The sequence below is a fragment of the Paramisgurnus dabryanus genome, chromosome 9, assembly GCF_030506205.2.
Source record: "Paramisgurnus dabryanus chromosome 9, PD_genome_1.1, whole genome shotgun sequence".
NCBI lineage: Eukaryota > Metazoa > Chordata > Actinopteri > Cypriniformes > Cobitidae > Paramisgurnus > Paramisgurnus dabryanus.
The window spans coordinates 5749986-5766996 of NC_133345.1; the positions used below are offsets into that span (position 1 = coordinate 5749986).

Below are 17011 nucleotides of genomic sequence, written 5' to 3' on the forward strand. Positions count from 1 at the left end.
CGTCCTTTCTGTAACCATTTACCGATGTCATTGCGTTGCCACATTAGCCTTGAAGTGTCTCTCGAATCGAGTCAGCACTCGCTTACGGCCACACCACCCTGAGCACGCCCGCTCTCGTCTGATCTCGGAAGCCAAGCAGGGTCGGGCCTGGTTAGTACTTGGATGGGAGACCGCCTGGGAATACCAGGTGCTGTAAGCATTTAATTAATTAATTATTTTTTTATGTCATTTTTTCCCATGAATGCGTCCTTTCTGTAACCATTTACCGATGTCATTGCGTTGCCACATTAGCCTTGAAGTGTCTCTCGAATCGAGTCAGCACTCGCTTACGGCCACACCACCCTGAGCACGCCCGCTCTCGTCTGATCTCGGAAGCCAAGCAGGGTCGGGCCTGGTTAGTACTTGGATGGGAGACCGCCTGGGAATACCAGGTGCTGTAAGCATTTAATTAATTAATTATTTTTTTATGTCATTTTTTCCCATGAATGCGATCTTTCTGTAAGCGTTCACTGATGTCATGGCGTTGCCACATAAGTCTTGAAGTGTCTATCGAAGCGAGTCAGCACTCGCTTACGGCCACACCACCCTGAGCACGCCCGCTCTCGTCTGATCTCGGAAGCCAAGCAGGGTCGGGCCTGGTTAGTACTTGGATGGGAGACCGCCTGGGAATACCAGGTGCTGTAAGCATTTAATTAATTAATTATTTTTTTTATGTCATTTTTTCCCATGAATGCGTCCTTTCTGTAACCATTTACCGATGTCATTGCGTTGCCACATTAGCCTTGAAGTGTCTCTCGAATCGGGTCAGCACTCGTTTACGGCCACACCACCCTGAGCACGCCCGCTCTCGTCTGATCTCGGAAGCCAAGCAGGGTCGGGCCTGGTTAGTACTTGGATGGGAGACCGCCTGGGAATACCAGATGCTGTAATAATTTAATTGATTAATTATTTTTTTTATGTCATTTTTTCCCATGAATGCGTCCTTTCTGTAACCATTTACCGATGTCATTGCGTTGCCACATTAGCCTTGAAGTGTCTCTCGAATCGAGTCAGCACTCGTTTACGGCCACACCACCCTGAGCACGCCCGCTCTCGTCTGATCTCGGAAGCCAAGCAGGGTCGGGCCTGGTTAGTACTTGGATGGGAGACCGCCTGGGAATACCTGGTGCTGTAACAATTAAATTAATTAATTATTTATGTCATTTTTCCCATGAATGCGTCCTTTCTGTAAGCGTTCTCCCATGGCATGGCGTTGCCACATTAGTTTTGAAGTGTCTCTCGAATCAAGTCAGCACTCGCTTACGGCCACGCCACCCTGAGCACGCCCGCTCTCGTCTGATCTCGGAAGCCAAGCAGGGTCGGGCCTGGTTAGTACTTGGATGGGAGACCGCCTGGGAATACCAGGTGCTGTAAGCATTTAATTAATTAAATATTTATTTATGTCATATTTTCCCATGAATGCGTCCTTTCTGTAACCATTTACCGATGTCATTGCGTTGCCACATTAGCCTTGAAGTGTCTCTCGAATCGAGTCAGCACTCGCTTACGGCCACACCACCCTGAGCACGCCCGCTCTCGTCTGATCTCGGAAGCCAAGCAGGGTCGGGCCTGGTTAGTACTTGGATGGGAGACCGCCTGGGAATACCAGGTGCTGTAAGCATTTAATTAATTAATTATTTTTTTTATGTCATTTTTTCCCATGAATGCGTCCTTTCTGTAACCATTTACCGATGTCATTGCGTTGCCACATTAGCCTTGAAGTGTCTCTCGAATCGAGTCAGCACTCGTTTACGGCCACACCACCCTGAGCACGCCCGCTCTCGTCTGATCTCGGAAGCCAAGCAGGGTCGGGCCTGGTTAGTACTTGGATGGGAGACCGCCTGGGAATACCTGGTGCTGTAAGAATTAAATTAATTAATTATTTATGTCATTTTTCCCATGAATGCGTCCTTTCTGTAAGCGTTCTCCCATGGCATGGCGTTGCCACATTAGTTTTGAAGTGTCTCTCGAATCAAGTCAGCACTCGCTTACGGCCACGCCACCCTGAGCACGCCCGCTCTCGTCTGATCTCGTAAGCCAAGCAGGGTCGGGCCTGGTTAGTACTTGGATGGGAGACCGCCTGGGAATACCAGGTGCTCTAAGCATTTAATTAATTAATTATTTTTTTATGTCATTTTTTCCCATGAATGCGTCCTTTCTGTAAGCGTTCTCCCATGGCATGGCGTTGCCACATTAGTTTTGAAGTGTCTCTCGAATCAAGTCTGCACTCGCTTACGGCCACACCACCCTGAGCACGCCCGCTCTCGTCTGATCTCGGAAGCCAAGCAGGGTCGGGCCTGGTTAGTACTTGGATGGGAGACCGCCTGGGAATACCAGGTGCTGTAAGCATTTAATTAATTAATAATTTTTTTTATGTCATTTTTTCCCATGAATGCGTCCTTTCTGTAACCATTTACCGATGTCATTGCGTTGCCACATTAGCCTTGAAGTGTCTCTCGAATCGAGTCAGCACTCGCTTACGGCCACACCACCCTGAGCACGCCCGCTCTCGTCTGATCTCGGAAGCCAAGCAGGGTCGGGCCTGGTTAGTACTTGGATGGGAGACCGCCTGGGAATACCAGGTGCTGTAAGCATTTAATTAATTAAATATTTTTTTATGTCATTTTTTCCCATGAATGCGACCTTTCTGTAAGCGTTCACTGATGTCATGGCGTTGCCACATAAGTCTTGAAGTGTCTGTCGATTCGAGTCGGCACTCGCTTACGGCCACACCACCCTGAGCACGCCCGCTCTCGTCTGATCTCGGAAGCCAAGCAGGGTCGGGCCTGGTTAGTACTTGGATGGGAGACCGCCTGGGAATACCAGGTGCTGTAAGCATTTAATTAATTAATAATTTTTTTTATGTCATTTTTTCCCATGAATGCGTCCTTTCTGTAACCATTTACCGATGTCATTGCGTTGCCACATTAGCCTTGAAGTGTCTCTCGAATCGAGTCAGCACTCGCTTACGGCCACACCACCCTGAGCACGCCCGCTCTCGTCTGATCTCGGAAGCCAAGCAGGGTCGGGCCTGGTTAGTACTTGGATGGGAGACCGCCTGGGAATACCAGGTGCTGTAAGCATTTAATTAATTAATTATTTTTTTATGTCATTTTTTCCCATGAATGCGTCCTTTCTGTAACCATTTACCGATGTCATTGCGTTGCCACATTAGCCTTGAAGTGTCTCTCGAATCGAGTCAGCACTCGCTTACGGCCACACCACCCTGAGCACGCCCGCTCTCGTCTGATCTCGGAAGCCAAGCAGGGTCGGGCCTGGTTAGTACTTGGATGGGAGACCGCCTGGGAATACCAGGTGCTGTAAGCATTTAATTAATTAATTATTTTTTTATGTCATTTTTTCCCATGAATGCGATCTTTCTGTAAGCGTTCACTGATGTCATGGCGTTGCCACATAAGTCTTGAAGTGTCTATCGAAGCGAGTCAGCACTCGCTTACGGCCACACCACCCTGAGCTTGCCCGCTCTCGTCTGATCTCGGAAGCCAAGCAGGGTCGGGCCTGGTTAGTACTTGGATGGGAGACCGCCTGGGAATACCAGGTGCTGTAAGCATTTAATTAATTAATTATTTTTTTTATGTCATTTTTTCCCATGAATGCGTCCTTTCTGTAACCATTTACCGATGTCATTGCGTTGCCACATTAGCCTTGAAGTGTCTCTCGAATCGGGTCAGCACTCGTTTACGGCCACACCACCCTGAGCACGCCCGCTCTCGTCTGATCTCGGAAGCCAAGCAGGGTCGGGCCTGGTTAGTACTTGGATGGGAGACCGCCTGGGAATACCAGATGCTGTAATAATTTAATTGATTAATTATTTTTTTTATGTCATTTTTTCCCATGAATGCGTCCTTTCTGTAACCATTTACCGATGTCATTGCGTTGCCACATTAGCCTTGAAGTGTCTCTCGAATCGAGTCAGCACTCGTTTACGGCCACACCACCCTGAGCACGCCCGCTCTCGTCTGATCTCGGAAGCCAAGCAGGGTCGGGCCTGGTTAGTACTTGGATGGGAGACCGCCTGGGAATACCTGGTGCTGTAAGAATTAAATTAATTAATTATTTATGTCATTTTTCCCATGAATGCGTCCTTTCTGTAAGCGTTCTCCCATGGCATGGCGTTGCCACATTAGTTTTGAAGTGTCTCTCGAATCAAGTCAGCACTCGCTTACGGCCACGCCACCCTGAGCACGCCCGCTCTCGTCTGATCTCGGAAGCCAAGCAGGGTCGGGCCTGGTTAGTACTTGGATGGGAGACCGCCTGGGAATACCAGGTGCTGTAAGCATTTAATTAATTAATAATTTTTTTTATGTCATTTTTTCCCATGAATGCGTCCTTTCTGTAACCATTTACCGATGTCATTGCGTTGCCACATTAGCCTTGAAGTGTCTCTCGAATCGAGTCAGCACTCGCTTACGGCCACACCACCCTGAGCACGCCCGCTCTCGTCTGATCTCGGAAGCCAAGCAGGGTCGGGCCTGGTTAGTACTTGGATGGGAGACCGCCTGGGAATACCAGGTGCTGTAAGCATTTAATTAATTAATTATTTTTTTATGTCATTTTTTCCCATGAATGCGATCTTTCTGTAAGCGTTCACTGATGTCATGGCGTTGCCACATAAGTCTTGAAGTGTCTATCGAAGCGAGTCAGCACTCGCTTACGGCCACACCACCCTGAGCACGCCCGCTCTCGTCTGATCTCGGAAGCCAAGCAGGGTCGGGCCTGGTTAGTACTTGGATGGGAGACCGCCTGGGAATACCAGGTGCTGTAAGCATTTAATTAATTAATTATTTTTTTTATGTCATTTTTTCCCATGAATGCGTCCTTTCTGTAACCATTTACCGATGTCATTGCGTTGCCACATTAGCCTTGAAGTGTCTCTCGAATCGGGTCAGCACTCGTTTACGGCCACACCACCCTGAGCACGCCCGCTCTCGTCTGATCTCGGAAGCCAAGCAGGGTCGGGCCTGGTTAGTACTTGGATGGGAGACCGCCTGGGAATACCAGATGCTGTAATAATTTAATTGATTAATTATTTTTTTTATGTCATTTTTTCCCATGAATGCGTCCTTTCTGTAACCATTTACCGATGTCATTGCGTTGCCACATTAGCCTTGAAGTGTCTCTCGAATCGAGTCAGCACTCGTTTACGGCCACACCACCCTGAGCACGCCCGCTCTCGTCTGATCTCGGAAGCCAAGCAGGGTCGGGCCTGGTTAGTACTTGGATGGGAGACCGCCTGGGAATACCTGGTGCTGTAAGAATTAAATTAATTAATTATTTATGTCATTTTTCCCATGAATGCGTCCTTTCTGTAAGCGTTCTCCCATGGCATGGCGTTGCCACATTAGTTTTGAAGTGTCTCTCGAATCAAGTCAGCACTCGCTTACGGCCACGCCACCCTGAGCACGCCCGCTCTCGTCTGATCTCGGAAGCCAAGCAGGGTCGGGCCTGGTTAGTACTTGGATGGGAGACCGCCTGGGAATACCAGGTGCTGTAAGCATTTAATTAATTAAAAACTTCTTAACACGCACCGGCCCGGCGGCGGTCCCTAGGGGGCGTTTTTACGTGTTTTTGTACTTTGTTTAACATCAAATATTCAATCAACAATCATAAACTTTGCATTATTTGAAAGTTTAAACACTCAAAATTCATGTTCTGAGCTTATTTTTGCAATCAATACACTGGTGTGGATAAGATTAAATAAAATGCAGACGGAATGCATATAAAAAAATTTGTGGGTACTCACATGTCTTGCCATATGGTTCTGATCATCTCTGACAATTCCCAAAAACTTCAACGTACATTGCAACGTAAGGGTCCACTCTTCAAAAAGCATCCCACGTTTTAATCCAAAACAACGAAAAATAGTGATAAATCCAGCAATACCCTCCTTTATTTACATCCGCGCTTCCGCTAAGTATGATCGATCATGTTTATTTTCTATCAAATATCGAGTTTTATCAGTGAAAATCCATCTCTTCCTGCTTCGTTAGACTCTTCCGATAAATATCCCGCCCTATTTTTCTGTTTTGTTCAATCAGATAAGGTTTGACAACTCAAAATGAATCGGGAACACCGATTTGCCCAGACAGATGTCCTTCAGCTAACCATAGGCTTTTGACTGGATTACGCCAAAACAAAGCCAGCCAATGCTTAGCCAGCAAAGTTTTGATGGGCAGGGGTAGTAACCAATCATGAAACGATTACAAGGATTCAACTTACGTCAGTAAAGTGTACTTCTGCGCAAATCTACAGAAGCGCATGGAGAGGAATGCCCACGCCCCCTCCCTGCGCGTTTGTTTGTTTGGGTAGCATAGCAGCCGGCTAGGCTCTCCGGAGCCGCTGAGAAACCTCTCAAAGGTTAGATATAACATCTCCATTGTGGATTGTCGACTGCAGAGGACTTGTTTGTGTTGAGAGTGTTTTGGAGAAGTTGATAAAGAGCATGATCGCGGAGCAAAGATACAAGATTGGATATAAACGAAACCGCGTCGTCGACGAGAGATGGACCGGACTATGAGCTCAGCTGCGCTCGCTTGGATAAAGTAAGTGGATTCTTTTGTTCATTAGTTATTTTACGTTACATTTCTAGTTTCTTGTTAGCTGTTTTGATTATAAAGTAACAGTGGAGATGACTAAAATACGAGTTTTACATGGTTTCATTTTCTATGACATGTTATATAAATGAATCATTTTTATAGCTATATGAATCAAATGCACAGAATATACAAACTAAAAACAAGATATGTGGTGGAAAATATGAGTATTACCAGCTGAGAAATATAGGTTATTTGGCAAACATAAGACATTTGTAATTATAAATATATTCATGTAATGTGTGTATGTGTGTATGTATTATGTTCATGTATATTACATCATAGTTTCTCATACAAATAGTTGTATGTCTCTAACTTTTGACTCAAACTAAAATCCTCTCTTGCTTTGTGTGTGTCTGTGTTGTGTTGTGTTGTGATGTGATGTGATGTAACAGGTCTTCAGCTGACATCCAGAGGAGGACTGGAATCTGGAGTGCATTCATGAGCGACCACATTCAAAATAGCAAGTATTTTGTTATAATGTGCAAATGTTTTTTTCTGAAATAGTTTTTTCTATGTGCTTTGGTGGGCAGAGAAGTTCTGAATTGATATACATCATGTAATATGTAGTCCTGACTCATTTTCTTTTGATAATCATGTCATTTTGTTATCATGTGTATATTTGGAGTTTCCAAGTGCACTTTTTCTGAAAGGACGCCTGGACTTTTTTGAAATAAAAGCTCACAGAAACAACATTTTTTGGAGTATCATTCTCAAATTTGAATCACAGCATGGTCAGACATTCAGTTTACCTATATGGTGTCCCCAGGTGTCTCAGATGACCATTTCATACCTTTTTTGCTAAGTGAATGTTATTTAAAGAAAAACGGAAGTCATTTAATGTATATTTTACCTTGTTTTACTCTGTTTCTTTACTACTCTGAGTTGTTATGACTATTAGGCAACAATATGTCAAGTGTCTAGTTTCAAACAAGACCAGAATTATGAATATAGACCATAGGGTTTAAGAGCTGCAGACGTTTTAGTTTGGAGTTGTCGTTTTTCAGAAAATGCTCAAAAATAGAAGTGCTGGCTAACAGGTTAAATATTTATTTATGTCATATTTTCCCATGAATGCGTCCTTTCTGTAACCATTTACCGATGTCATTGCGTTGCCACATTAGCCTTGAAGTGTCTCTCGAATCGAGTCAGCACTCGCTTACGGCCACACCACCCTGAGCACGCCCGCTCTCGTCTGATCTCGGAAGCCAAGCAGGGTCGGGCCTGGTTAGTACTTGGATGGGAGACCGCCTGGGAATACCAGGTGCTGTAAGCATTTAATTAATTAATTATTTTTTTTATGTCATTTTTTCCCATGAATGCGTCCTTTCTGTAACCATTTACCGATGTCATTGCGTTGCCACATTAGCCTTGAAGTGTCTCTCGAATCGAGTCAGCACTCGTTTACGGCCACACCACCCTGAGCACGCCCGCTCTCGTCTGATCTCGGAAGCCAAGCAGGGTCGGGCCTGGTTAGTACTTGGATGGGAGACCGCCTGGGAATACCTGGTGCTGTAAGAATTAAATTAATTAATTATTTATGTCATTTTTCCCATGAATGCGTCCTTTCTGTAAGCGTTCTCCCATGGCATGGCGTTGCCACATTAGTTTTGAAGTGTCTCTCGAATCAAGTCAGCACTCGCTTACGGCCACGCCACCCTGAGCACGCCCGCTCTCGTCTGATCTCGTAAGCCAAGCAGGGTCGGGCCTGGTTAGTACTTGGATGGGAGACCGCCTGGGAATACCAGGTGCTCTAAGCATTTAATTAATTAATTATTTTTTTATGTCATTTTTTCCCATGAATGCGTCCTTTCTGTAAGCGTTCTCCCATGGCATGGCGTTGCCACATTAGTTTTGAAGTGTCTCTCGAATCAAGTCTGCACTCGCTTACGGCCACACCACCCTGAGCACGCCCGCTCTCGTCTGATCTCGGAAGCCAAGCAGGGTCGGGCCTGGTTAGTACTTGGATGGGAGACCACCTGTGAATACCAGGTGCTGTAAGCATTTAATTAATTAATAATTTTTTTTATGTCATTTTTTCCCATGAATGCGTCCTTTCTGTAACCATTTACCGATGTCATTGCGTTGCCACATTAGCCTTGAAGTGTCTCTCGAATCGAGTCAGCACTCGCTTACGGCCACACCACCCTGAGCACGCCCGCTCTCGTCTGATCTCGGAAGCCAAGCAGGGTCGGGCCTGGTTAGTACTTGGATGGGAGACCGCCTGGGAATACCAGGTGCTGTAAGCATTTAATTAATTAAATATTTTTTTATGTCATTTTTTCCCATGAATGCGACCTTTCTGTAAGCGTTCACTGATGTCATGGCGTTGCCACATAAGTCTTGAAGTGTCTATCGAAGCGAGTCAGCACTCGCTTACGGCCACACCACCCTGAGCACGCCCGCTCTCGTCTGATCTCGGAAGCCAAGCAGGGTCGGGCCTGGTTAGTACTTGGATGGGAGACCGCCTGGGAATACCAGGTGCTGTAAGCATTTAATTAATTAATAATTTTTTTTTATGTCATTTTTTCCCATGAATGCGTCCTTTCTGTAACCATTTACCGATGTCATTGCGTTGCCACATTAGCCTTGAAGTGTCTCTCGAATCGAGTCAGCACTCGCTTACGGCCACACCACCCTGAGCACGCCCGCTCTCGTCTCATCTCGGAAGCCAAGCAGGGTCGGGCCTGGTTAGTACTTGGATGGGAGACCGCCTGGGAATACCAGGTGCTGTAAGCATTTAATTAATTAATTATTTTTTTATGTCATTTTTTCCCATGAATGCGTCCTTTCTGTAACCATTTACCGATGTCATTGCGTTGCCACATTAGCCTTGAAGTGTCTCTCGAATCGAGTCAGCACTCGCTTACGGCCACACCACCCTGAGCACGCCCGCTCTCGTCTGATCTCGGAAGCCAAGCAGGGTCGGGCCTGGTTAGTACTTGGATGGGAGACCGCCTGGGAATACCAGGTGCTGTAAGCATTTAATTAATTAATTATTTTTTTATGTCATTTTTTCCCATGAATGCGATCTTTCTGTAAGCGTTCACTGATGTCATGGCGTTGCCACATAAGTCTTGAAGTGTCTATCGAAGCGAGTCAGCACTCGCTTACGGCCACACCACCCTGAGCACGCCCGCTCTCGTCTGATCTCGGAAGCCAAGCAGGGTCGGGCCTGGTTAGTACTTGGATGGGAGACCGCCTGGGAATACCAGGTGCTGTAAGCATTTAATTAATTAATTATTTTTTTTATGTCATTTTTTCCCATGAATGCGTCCTTTCTGTAACCATTTACCGATGTCATTGCGTTGCCACATTAGCCTTGAAGTGTCTCTCGAATCGGGTCAGCACTCGTTTACGGCCACACCACCCTGAGCACGCCCGCTCTCGTCTGATCTCGGAAGCCAAGCAGGGTCGGGCCTGGTTAGTACTTGGATGGGAGACCGCCTGGGAATACCAGATGCTGTAATAATTTAATTGATTAATTATTTTTTTTATGTCATTTTTTCCCATGAATGCGTCCTTTCTGTAACCATTTACCGATGTCATTGCGTTGCCACATTAGCCTTGAAGTGTCTCTCGAATCGAGTCAGCACTCGTTTACGGCCACACCACCCTGAGCACGCCCGCTCTCGTCTGATCTCGGAAGCCAAGCAGGGTCGGGCCTGGTTAGTACTTGGATGGGAGACCGCCTGGGAATACCTGGTGCTGTAAGAATTAAATTAATTAATTATTTATGTCATTTTTCCCATGAATGCGTCCTTTCTGTAAGCGTTCTCCCATGGCATGGCGTTGCCACATTAGTTTTGAAGTGTCTCTCGAATCAAGTCAGCACTCGCTTACGGCCACGCCACCCTGAGCACGCCCGCTCTCGTCTGATCTCGGAAGCCAAGCAGGGTCGGGCCTGGTTAGTACTTGGATGGGAGACCGCCTGGGAATACCAGGTGCTGTAAGCATTTAATTAATTAAAAACTTCTTAACACGCACCGGCCCGGCGGCGGTCCCTAGGGGGCGTTTTTACGTGTTTTTGTACTTTGTTTAACATCAAATATTCAATCAACAATCATAAACTTTGCATTATTTGAAAGTTTAAACACTCAAAATTCATGTTCTGAGCTTATTTTTGCAATCAATACACTGGTGTGGATAAGATTAAATAAAATGCAGACGGAATGCATATAAAAAAATTTGTGGGTACTCACATGTCTTGCCATATGGTTCTGATCATCTCTGACAATTCCCAAAAACTTCAACGTACATTGCAACGTAAGGGTCCACTCTTCAAAAAGCATCCCACGTTTTAATCCAAAACAACGAAAAATAGTGATAAATCCAGCAATACCCTCCTTTATTTACATCCGCGCTTCCGCTAAGTATGATCGATCATGTTTATTTTCTATCAAATATCGAGTTTTATCAGTGAAAATCCATCTCTTCCTGCTTCGTTAGACTCTTCCGATAAATATCCCGCCCTATTTTTCTGTTTTGTTCAATCAGATAAGGTTTGACAACTCAAAATGAATCGGGAACACCGATTTGCCCAGACAGATGTCCTTCAGCTAACCATAGGCTTTTGACTGGATTACGCCAAAACAAAGCCAGCCAATGCTTAGCCAGCAAAGTTTTGATGGGCAGGGGTAGTAACCAATCATGAAACGATTACAAGGATTCAACTTACGTCAGTAAAGTGTACTTCTGCGCAAATCTACAGAAGCGCATGGAGAGGAATGCCCACGCCCCCTCCCTGCGCGTTTGTTTGTTTGGGTAGCATAGCAGCCGGCTAGGCTCTCCGGAGCCGCTGAGAAACCTCTCAAAGGTTAGATATAACATCTCCATTGTGGATTGTCGACTGCAGAGGACTTGTTTGTGTTGAGAGTGTTTTGGAGAAGTTGATAAAGAGCATGATCGCGGAGCAAAGATACAAGATTGGATATAAACGAAACCGCGTCGTCGACGAGAGATGGACCGGACTATGAGCTCAGCTGCGCTCGCTTGGATAAAGTAAGTGGATTCTTTTGTTCATTAGTTATTTTACGTTACATTTCTAGTTTCTTGTTAGCTGTTTTGATTATAAAGTAACAGTGGAGATGACTAAAATACGAGTTTTACATGGTTTCATTTTCTATGACATGTTATATAAATGAATCATTTTTATAGCTATATGAATCAAATGCACAGAATATACAAACTAAAAACAAGATATGTGGTGGAAAATATGAGTATTACCAGCTGAGAAATATAGGTTATTTGGCAAACATAAGACATTTGTAATTATAAATATATTCATGTAATGTGTGTATGTGTGTATGTATTATGTTCATGTATATTACATCATAGTTTCTCATACAAATAGTTGTATGTCTCTAACTTTTGACTCAAACTAAAATCCTCTCTTGCTTTGTGTGTGTCTGTGTTGTGTTGTGTTGTGATGTGATGTGATGTAACAGGTCTTCAGCTGACATCCAGAGGAGGACTGGAATCTGGAGTGCATTCATGAGCGACCACATTCAAAATAGCAAGTATTTTGTTATAATGTGCAAATGTTTTTTTCTGAAATAGTTTTTTCTATGTGCTTTGGTGGGCAGAGAAGTTCTGAATTGATATACATCATGTAATATGTAGTCCTGACTCATTTTCTTTTGATAATCATGTCATTTTGTTATCATGTGTATATTTGGAGTTTCCAAGTGCACTTTTTCTGAAAGGACGCCTGGACTTTTTTGAAATAAAAGCTCACAGAAACAACATTTTTTGGAGTATCATTCTCAAATTTGAATCACAGCATGGTCAGACATTCAGTTTACCTATATGGTGTCCCCAGGTGTCTCAGATGACCATTTCATACCTTTTTTGCTAAGTGAATGTTATTTAAAGAAAAACGGAAGTCATTTAATGTATATTTTACCTTGTTTTACTCTGTTTCTTTACTACTCTGAGTTGTTATGACTATTAGGCAACAATATGTCAAGTGTCTAGTTTCAAACAAGACCAGAATTATGAATATAGACCATAGGGTTTAAGAGCTGCAGACGTTTTAGTTTGGAGTTGTCGTTTTTCAGAAAATGCTCAAAAATAGAAGTGCTGGCTAACAGGTTAAATATTTATTTATGTCATATTTTCCCATGAATGCGTCCTTTCTGTAACCATTTACCGATGTCATTGCGTTGCCACATTAGCCTTGAAGTGTCTCTCGAATCGAGTCAGCACTCGCTTACGGCCACACCACCCTGAGCACGCCCGCTCTCGTCTGATCTCGGAAGCCAAGCAGGGTCGGGCCTGGTTAGTACTTGGATGGGAGACCGCCTGGGAATACCAGGTGCTGTAAGCATTTAATTAATTAATTATTTTTTTTATGTCATTTTTTCCCATGAATGCGTCCTTTCTGTAACCATTTACCGATGTCATTGCGTTGCCACATTAGCCTTGAAGTGTCTCTCGAATCGAGTCAGCACTCGTTTACGGCCACACCACCCTGAGCACGCCCGCTCTCGTCTGATCTCGGAAGCCAAGCAGGGTCGGGCCTGGTTAGTACTTGGATGGGAGACCGCCTGGGAATACCTGGTGCTGTAAGAATTAAATTAATTAATTAATTATGTCATTTTTCCCATGAATGCGTCCTTTCTGTAAGCGTTCTCCCATGGCATGGCGTTGCCACATTAGTTTTGAAGTGTCTCTCGAATCAAGTCAGCACTCGCTTACGGCCACGCCACCCTGAGCACGCCCGCTCTCGTCTGATCTCGTAAGCCAAGCAGGGTCGGGCCTGGTTAGTACTTGGATGGGAGACCGCCTGGGAATACCAGGTGCTCTAAGCATTTAATTAATTAATTATTTTTTTATGTCATTTTTTCCCATGAATGCGTCCTTTCTGTAAGCGTTCTCCCATGGCATGGCGTTGCCACATTAGTTTTGAAGTGTCTCTCGAATCAAGTCTGCACTCGCTTACGGCCACACCACCCTGAGCACGCCCGCTCTCGTCTGATCTCGGAAGCCAAGCAGGGTCGGGCCTGGTTAGTACTTGGATGGGAGACCGCCTGGGAATACCAGGTGCTGTAAGCATTTAATTAATTAATAATTTTTTTTATGTCATTTTTTCCCATGAATGCGTCCTTTCTGTAACCATTTACCGATGTCATTGCGTTGCCACATTAGCCTTGAAGTGTCTCTCGAATCGAGTCAGCACTCGCTTACGGCCACACCACCCTGAGCACGCCCGCTCTCGTCTGATCTCGGAAGCCAAGCAGGGTCGGGCCTGGTTAGTACTTGGATGGGAGACCGCCTGGGAATACCAGGTGCTGTAAGCATTTAATTAATTAAATATTTTTTTATGTCATTTTTTCCCATGAATGCGACCTTTCTGTAAGCGTTCACTGATGTCATGGCGTTGCCACATAAGTCTTGAAGTGTCTATCGAAGCGAGTCAGCACTCGCTTACGGCCACACCACCCTGAGCACGCCCGCTCTCGTCTGATCTCGGAAGCCAAGCAGGGTCGGGCCTGGTTAGTACTTGGATGGGAGACCGCCTGGGAATACCAGGTGCTGTAAGCATTTAATTAATTAATAATTTTTTTTTATGTCATTTTTTCCCATGAATGCGTCCTTTCTGTAACCATTTACCGATGTCATTGCGTTGCCACATTAGCCTTGAAGTGTCTCTCGAATCGAGTCAGCACTCGCTTACGGCCACACCACCCTGAGCACGCCCGTTCTCGTCTGATCTCGGAAGCCAAGCAGGGTCGGGCCTGGTTAGTACTTGGATGGGAGACCGCCTGGGAATACCAGGTGCTCTAAGCATTTAATTAATTAATTATTTTTTTATGTCATTTTTTCCCATGAATGCGTCCTTTCTGTAAGCGTTCTCCCATTGCATGGCGTTGCCACATTAGTTTTGAAGTGTCTCTCGAATCAAGTCTGCACTCGCTTACGGCCACACCACCCTGAGCACGCCCGCTCTCGTCTGATCTCGGAAGCCAAGCAGGGTCGGGCCTGGTTAGTACTTGGATGGGAGACCGCCTGTGAATATCAGGTGCTGTAAGCATTTAATTAATTAAATATTTTTTTATGTCATTTTTTCCCATGAATGCGTCCTTTCTGTAACCATTTACCGATGTCATTGCGTTGCCACATTAGCCTTGAAGTGTCTCTCGAATCGAGTCAGCACTCGCTTACGGCCACACCACCCTGAGCACGCCCGCTCTCGTCTGATCTCGGAAGCCAAGCAGGGTCGGGCCTGGTTAGTACTTGGATGGGAGACCGCCTGGGAATACCTGGTGCTGTAAGAATTAAATTAATTAATTATTTATGTCATTTTTCCCATGAATGCGTCCTTTCTGTAAGCGTTCTCCCATGGCATGGCGTTGCCACATTAGTTTTGAAGTGTCTCTCGAATCAAGTCAGCACTCGTTTACGGCCACGCCACCCTGAGCACGCCCGCTCTCGTCTGATCTCGTAAGCCAAGCAGGGTCGGGCCTGGTTAGTACTTGGATGGGAGACCGCCTGGGAATACCAGGTGCTCTAAGCATTTAATTAATTAATTATTTTTTTATGTCATTTTTTCCCATGAATGCGTCCTTTCTGTAAGCGTTCTCCCATGGCATGGCGTTGCCACATTAGTTTTGAAGTGTCTCTCGAATCATGTCTGCACTCGCTTACGGCCACACCACCCTGAGCACGCCCGCTCTCGTCTGATCTCGGAAGCCAAGCAGGGTCGGGCCTGGTTAGTACTTGGATGGGAGACCGCCTGGGAATACCAGGTGCTGTAAGCATTTAATTAATTAATAATTTTTTTATGTCATTTTTTCCCATGAATGCGTCCTTTCTGTAACCATTTACCGATGTCATTGCGTTGCCACATTAGCCTTGAAGTGTCTCTCGAATCGAGTCAGCACTCGTTGACGGCCACACCACCCTGAGCACGCCCGCTCTCGTCTGATCTCGGAAGCCAAGCAGGGTCGGGCCTGGTTAGTACTTGGATGGGAGACCGCCTGGGAATACCTGGTGCTGTAAGAATTAAATTAATTAATTATTTATGTCATTTTTCCCATGAATGCGTCCTTTCTGTAAGCATTCTCCCATGGCATGGCGTTGCCACATTAGTTTTGAAGTGTCTCTCGAATCAAGTCAGCACTCGCTTACGGCCATGCCACCCTGAGCACGCCCGCTCTCGTCTGATCTCGTAAGCCAAGCAGGGTCGGGCCTGGTTAGTACTTGGATGGGAGGCCGCCTGGGAATACCAGGTGCTCTAAGCATTTAATTAATTAATTATTTTTTTATGTAATTTTTTCCCATGAATGCGATCTTTCTGTAAGCGTTCACTGATGTCATGGCGTTGCCACATAAGTCTTGAAGTGTCTATCGAAGCGAGTCAGCACTCGCTTACGGCCACACCACCCTGAGCACGCCCGCTCTCGTCTGATCTCGGAAGCCAAGCAGGGTCGGGCCTGGTTAGTACTTGGATGGGAGACCGCCTGGGAATACCAGGTGCTGTAAGCATTTAATTAATTAATTATTTTTTTTATGTCATTTTTTCCCATGAATGCGTCCTTTCTGTAACCATTTACCGATGTCATTGCGTTGCCACATTAGCCTTGAAGTGTCTCTCGAATCGAGTCAGCACTCGTTTACGGCCACACCACCCTGAGCACGCCCGCTCTCGTCTGATCTCGGAAGCCAAGCAGGGTCGGGCCTGGTTAGTACTTGGATGGGAGACCGCCTGGGAATACCTGGTGCTGTAAGAATTTAATTAATTAATTTTTTATGTCATTTTTCCCATGAATGCGTCCTTTCTGTAAGCGTTCTCCCATGGCATGCCGTTGCCACATTAGTTTTGAAGTGTCTCTCGAATCAAGTCCGCACTCGCTTACGGCCACACCACCCTGAGCACGCCCGCTCTCGTCTGATCTCGGAAGCCAAGCAGGGTCGGGCCTGGTTAGTACTTGGATGGGAGATTGCCTGGGAATACCAGGTGCTGTAAGCATTTAATTAATTAAATATTTATTTATGTCATTTTTTCCCATGAATGCGTTCTTTCTGTAAGCGTTCACTGATGTCATGGCGTTGCCACATAAGTCTTGAAGTGTCTGTCGATTCGAGTCGGCACTCGCTTACGGCCACACCACCCTGAGCACGCCCGCTCTCGTCTGATCTCGGAAGCCAAGCAGGGTCGGGCCTGGTTAGTACTTGGATGGGAGACCGCCTGGGAATACCAGGTGCTGTAAGCATTTAATTAATTAAATATTTATTTATGTCATATTTTCCCATGAATGCGTCCTTTCTGTAAGCGTTCTCCCATGGCATGGCGTTGCCACATTAGTTTTGAAGTGTCTCTCGAATCAAGTCTGCACTCGCTTACGGCCACACCA

The 17011-nt window shown here is 45.5% G+C and overlaps 2 long non-coding RNA genes, 40 other non-coding genes and 13 pseudogenes across 42 annotated transcripts in view; all 55 read left to right on the forward strand.

The window, feature by feature from the left end:
• The first annotated feature begins 80 nt into the window (after positions 1–80).
• Positions 81–199, forward strand: LOC135722075 (5S ribosomal RNA). Its single transcript, XR_010521822.1, has one exon. It is a non-coding gene; the product is annotated as a 5S ribosomal RNA (ribosomal RNA).
• A 125-nt stretch (positions 200–324) lies between these two features.
• On the forward strand, positions 325–443 carry LOC135722076 (5S ribosomal RNA). Its single transcript, XR_010521823.1, has one exon. It is a non-coding gene; the product is annotated as a 5S ribosomal RNA (ribosomal RNA).
• A 125-nt stretch (positions 444–568) lies between these two features.
• Positions 569–687, forward strand: LOC135722078 (5S ribosomal RNA). The gene has a single exon (XR_010521825.1). It is a non-coding gene; the product is annotated as a 5S ribosomal RNA (ribosomal RNA).
• A 126-nt stretch (positions 688–813) lies between these two features.
• On the forward strand, positions 814–932 carry LOC135726229 (5S ribosomal RNA; annotated as a pseudogene).
• A 126-nt stretch (positions 933–1058) lies between these two features.
• Positions 1059–1177, forward strand: LOC135725589 (5S ribosomal RNA; annotated as a pseudogene).
• Positions 1178–1297: 120 nt separating this feature from the next.
• On the forward strand, positions 1298–1416 carry LOC135723712 (5S ribosomal RNA). Its single transcript, XR_010523402.1, has one exon. It is a non-coding gene; the product is annotated as a 5S ribosomal RNA (ribosomal RNA).
• A 125-nt stretch (positions 1417–1541) lies between these two features.
• On the forward strand, positions 1542–1660 carry LOC135722079 (5S ribosomal RNA). The gene has a single exon (XR_010521826.1). It is a non-coding gene; the product is annotated as a 5S ribosomal RNA (ribosomal RNA).
• A 126-nt stretch (positions 1661–1786) lies between these two features.
• LOC135724688 (5S ribosomal RNA) lies at positions 1787–1905 on the forward strand. The gene has a single exon (XR_010524350.1). It is a non-coding gene; the product is annotated as a 5S ribosomal RNA (ribosomal RNA).
• Positions 1906–2025: 120 nt separating this feature from the next.
• LOC135726519 (5S ribosomal RNA) lies at positions 2026–2144 on the forward strand (annotated as a pseudogene).
• Positions 2145–2269: 125 nt separating this feature from the next.
• LOC135722080 (5S ribosomal RNA) lies at positions 2270–2388 on the forward strand. The gene has a single exon (XR_010521827.1). It is a non-coding gene; the product is annotated as a 5S ribosomal RNA (ribosomal RNA).
• Positions 2389–2514: 126 nt separating this feature from the next.
• Positions 2515–2633, forward strand: LOC135722081 (5S ribosomal RNA). Its single transcript, XR_010521828.1, has one exon. It is a non-coding gene; the product is annotated as a 5S ribosomal RNA (ribosomal RNA).
• A 125-nt stretch (positions 2634–2758) lies between these two features.
• Positions 2759–2877, forward strand: LOC135722082 (5S ribosomal RNA). The gene has a single exon (XR_010521829.1). It is a non-coding gene; the product is annotated as a 5S ribosomal RNA (ribosomal RNA).
• Positions 2878–3003: 126 nt separating this feature from the next.
• LOC135722084 (5S ribosomal RNA) lies at positions 3004–3122 on the forward strand. The gene has a single exon (XR_010521831.1). It is a non-coding gene; the product is annotated as a 5S ribosomal RNA (ribosomal RNA).
• A 125-nt stretch (positions 3123–3247) lies between these two features.
• LOC135722085 (5S ribosomal RNA) lies at positions 3248–3366 on the forward strand. The gene has a single exon (XR_010521832.1). It is a non-coding gene; the product is annotated as a 5S ribosomal RNA (ribosomal RNA).
• Positions 3367–3491: 125 nt separating this feature from the next.
• On the forward strand, positions 3492–3610 carry LOC135724279 (5S ribosomal RNA). Its single transcript, XR_010523947.1, has one exon. It is a non-coding gene; the product is annotated as a 5S ribosomal RNA (ribosomal RNA).
• A 126-nt stretch (positions 3611–3736) lies between these two features.
• Positions 3737–3855, forward strand: LOC135726231 (5S ribosomal RNA; annotated as a pseudogene).
• Positions 3856–3981: 126 nt separating this feature from the next.
• On the forward strand, positions 3982–4100 carry LOC135724689 (5S ribosomal RNA). The gene has a single exon (XR_010524351.1). It is a non-coding gene; the product is annotated as a 5S ribosomal RNA (ribosomal RNA).
• Positions 4101–4220: 120 nt separating this feature from the next.
• LOC135723713 (5S ribosomal RNA) lies at positions 4221–4339 on the forward strand. Its single transcript, XR_010523403.1, has one exon. It is a non-coding gene; the product is annotated as a 5S ribosomal RNA (ribosomal RNA).
• A 126-nt stretch (positions 4340–4465) lies between these two features.
• LOC135722086 (5S ribosomal RNA) lies at positions 4466–4584 on the forward strand. Its single transcript, XR_010521833.1, has one exon. It is a non-coding gene; the product is annotated as a 5S ribosomal RNA (ribosomal RNA).
• A 125-nt stretch (positions 4585–4709) lies between these two features.
• On the forward strand, positions 4710–4828 carry LOC135722087 (5S ribosomal RNA). The gene has a single exon (XR_010521834.1). It is a non-coding gene; the product is annotated as a 5S ribosomal RNA (ribosomal RNA).
• A 126-nt stretch (positions 4829–4954) lies between these two features.
• Positions 4955–5073, forward strand: LOC135726233 (5S ribosomal RNA; annotated as a pseudogene).
• Positions 5074–5199: 126 nt separating this feature from the next.
• LOC135724690 (5S ribosomal RNA) lies at positions 5200–5318 on the forward strand. Its single transcript, XR_010524352.1, has one exon. It is a non-coding gene; the product is annotated as a 5S ribosomal RNA (ribosomal RNA).
• A 120-nt stretch (positions 5319–5438) lies between these two features.
• LOC135723714 (5S ribosomal RNA) lies at positions 5439–5557 on the forward strand. The gene has a single exon (XR_010523404.1). It is a non-coding gene; the product is annotated as a 5S ribosomal RNA (ribosomal RNA).
• A 14-nt stretch (positions 5558–5571) lies between these two features.
• Positions 5572–7348, forward strand: LOC141282530 (uncharacterized). Its single transcript, XR_012337249.1, has 2 exons — positions 5572–6602; positions 7049–7348. It is a non-coding gene; the product is annotated as an uncharacterized lncRNA (long non-coding RNA).
• Positions 7349–7810: 462 nt separating this feature from the next.
• LOC135722088 (5S ribosomal RNA) lies at positions 7811–7929 on the forward strand. Its single transcript, XR_010521835.1, has one exon. It is a non-coding gene; the product is annotated as a 5S ribosomal RNA (ribosomal RNA).
• Positions 7930–8055: 126 nt separating this feature from the next.
• Positions 8056–8174, forward strand: LOC135724691 (5S ribosomal RNA). Its single transcript, XR_010524353.1, has one exon. It is a non-coding gene; the product is annotated as a 5S ribosomal RNA (ribosomal RNA).
• Positions 8175–8294: 120 nt separating this feature from the next.
• Positions 8295–8413, forward strand: LOC135726521 (5S ribosomal RNA; annotated as a pseudogene).
• Positions 8414–8538: 125 nt separating this feature from the next.
• On the forward strand, positions 8539–8657 carry LOC135723584 (5S ribosomal RNA). Its single transcript, XR_010523281.1, has one exon. It is a non-coding gene; the product is annotated as a 5S ribosomal RNA (ribosomal RNA).
• Positions 8658–8783: 126 nt separating this feature from the next.
• LOC135722089 (5S ribosomal RNA) lies at positions 8784–8902 on the forward strand. The gene has a single exon (XR_010521836.1). It is a non-coding gene; the product is annotated as a 5S ribosomal RNA (ribosomal RNA).
• Positions 8903–9027: 125 nt separating this feature from the next.
• LOC135722090 (5S ribosomal RNA) lies at positions 9028–9146 on the forward strand. The gene has a single exon (XR_010521837.1). It is a non-coding gene; the product is annotated as a 5S ribosomal RNA (ribosomal RNA).
• A 127-nt stretch (positions 9147–9273) lies between these two features.
• On the forward strand, positions 9274–9392 carry LOC135725851 (5S ribosomal RNA; annotated as a pseudogene).
• Positions 9393–9517: 125 nt separating this feature from the next.
• LOC135722091 (5S ribosomal RNA) lies at positions 9518–9636 on the forward strand. The gene has a single exon (XR_010521838.1). It is a non-coding gene; the product is annotated as a 5S ribosomal RNA (ribosomal RNA).
• A 125-nt stretch (positions 9637–9761) lies between these two features.
• On the forward strand, positions 9762–9880 carry LOC135722092 (5S ribosomal RNA). Its single transcript, XR_010521839.1, has one exon. It is a non-coding gene; the product is annotated as a 5S ribosomal RNA (ribosomal RNA).
• Positions 9881–10006: 126 nt separating this feature from the next.
• LOC135726234 (5S ribosomal RNA) lies at positions 10007–10125 on the forward strand (annotated as a pseudogene).
• A 126-nt stretch (positions 10126–10251) lies between these two features.
• LOC135724692 (5S ribosomal RNA) lies at positions 10252–10370 on the forward strand. The gene has a single exon (XR_010524354.1). It is a non-coding gene; the product is annotated as a 5S ribosomal RNA (ribosomal RNA).
• Positions 10371–10490: 120 nt separating this feature from the next.
• LOC135723715 (5S ribosomal RNA) lies at positions 10491–10609 on the forward strand. The gene has a single exon (XR_010523405.1). It is a non-coding gene; the product is annotated as a 5S ribosomal RNA (ribosomal RNA).
• A 14-nt stretch (positions 10610–10623) lies between these two features.
• Positions 10624–12400, forward strand: LOC141282531 (uncharacterized). The gene is made up of 2 exons (XR_012337250.1): positions 10624–11654; positions 12101–12400. It is a non-coding gene; the product is annotated as an uncharacterized lncRNA (long non-coding RNA).
• A 462-nt stretch (positions 12401–12862) lies between these two features.
• On the forward strand, positions 12863–12981 carry LOC135722093 (5S ribosomal RNA). The gene has a single exon (XR_010521840.1). It is a non-coding gene; the product is annotated as a 5S ribosomal RNA (ribosomal RNA).
• Positions 12982–13107: 126 nt separating this feature from the next.
• Positions 13108–13226, forward strand: LOC135724694 (5S ribosomal RNA). The gene has a single exon (XR_010524356.1). It is a non-coding gene; the product is annotated as a 5S ribosomal RNA (ribosomal RNA).
• A 120-nt stretch (positions 13227–13346) lies between these two features.
• LOC135726522 (5S ribosomal RNA) lies at positions 13347–13465 on the forward strand (annotated as a pseudogene).
• Positions 13466–13590: 125 nt separating this feature from the next.
• Positions 13591–13709, forward strand: LOC135722095 (5S ribosomal RNA). The gene has a single exon (XR_010521842.1). It is a non-coding gene; the product is annotated as a 5S ribosomal RNA (ribosomal RNA).
• Positions 13710–13835: 126 nt separating this feature from the next.
• Positions 13836–13954, forward strand: LOC135722096 (5S ribosomal RNA). The gene has a single exon (XR_010521843.1). It is a non-coding gene; the product is annotated as a 5S ribosomal RNA (ribosomal RNA).
• Positions 13955–14079: 125 nt separating this feature from the next.
• LOC135722097 (5S ribosomal RNA) lies at positions 14080–14198 on the forward strand. Its single transcript, XR_010521844.1, has one exon. It is a non-coding gene; the product is annotated as a 5S ribosomal RNA (ribosomal RNA).
• Positions 14199–14325: 127 nt separating this feature from the next.
• Positions 14326–14444, forward strand: LOC135725076 (5S ribosomal RNA). Its single transcript, XR_010524727.1, has one exon. It is a non-coding gene; the product is annotated as a 5S ribosomal RNA (ribosomal RNA).
• A 125-nt stretch (positions 14445–14569) lies between these two features.
• Positions 14570–14688, forward strand: LOC135724219 (5S ribosomal RNA). The gene has a single exon (XR_010523889.1). It is a non-coding gene; the product is annotated as a 5S ribosomal RNA (ribosomal RNA).
• A 125-nt stretch (positions 14689–14813) lies between these two features.
• Positions 14814–14932, forward strand: LOC135723892 (5S ribosomal RNA). Its single transcript, XR_010523574.1, has one exon. It is a non-coding gene; the product is annotated as a 5S ribosomal RNA (ribosomal RNA).
• A 120-nt stretch (positions 14933–15052) lies between these two features.
• LOC135726793 (5S ribosomal RNA) lies at positions 15053–15171 on the forward strand (annotated as a pseudogene).
• Positions 15172–15296: 125 nt separating this feature from the next.
• LOC135722098 (5S ribosomal RNA) lies at positions 15297–15415 on the forward strand. Its single transcript, XR_010521845.1, has one exon. It is a non-coding gene; the product is annotated as a 5S ribosomal RNA (ribosomal RNA).
• Positions 15416–15540: 125 nt separating this feature from the next.
• On the forward strand, positions 15541–15659 carry LOC135725877 (5S ribosomal RNA; annotated as a pseudogene).
• Positions 15660–15779: 120 nt separating this feature from the next.
• LOC135726713 (5S ribosomal RNA) lies at positions 15780–15898 on the forward strand (annotated as a pseudogene).
• A 125-nt stretch (positions 15899–16023) lies between these two features.
• Positions 16024–16142, forward strand: LOC135722099 (5S ribosomal RNA). Its single transcript, XR_010521846.1, has one exon. It is a non-coding gene; the product is annotated as a 5S ribosomal RNA (ribosomal RNA).
• Positions 16143–16268: 126 nt separating this feature from the next.
• Positions 16269–16387, forward strand: LOC135724695 (5S ribosomal RNA). The gene has a single exon (XR_010524357.1). It is a non-coding gene; the product is annotated as a 5S ribosomal RNA (ribosomal RNA).
• A 120-nt stretch (positions 16388–16507) lies between these two features.
• LOC135725303 (5S ribosomal RNA) lies at positions 16508–16626 on the forward strand (annotated as a pseudogene).
• Positions 16627–16751: 125 nt separating this feature from the next.
• On the forward strand, positions 16752–16870 carry LOC135722100 (5S ribosomal RNA). The gene has a single exon (XR_010521847.1). It is a non-coding gene; the product is annotated as a 5S ribosomal RNA (ribosomal RNA).
• A 125-nt stretch (positions 16871–16995) lies between these two features.
• The window catches only part of LOC135724347 (5S ribosomal RNA), a 119-nt gene continuing 103 nt past the window's right edge, over positions 16996–17011 (forward strand). The window contains exon 1 of the ribosomal RNA XR_010524016.1: positions 16996–17011. This exon is cut by the window's right edge and continues 103 nt beyond it. This is a non-coding gene — a ribosomal RNA (5S ribosomal RNA).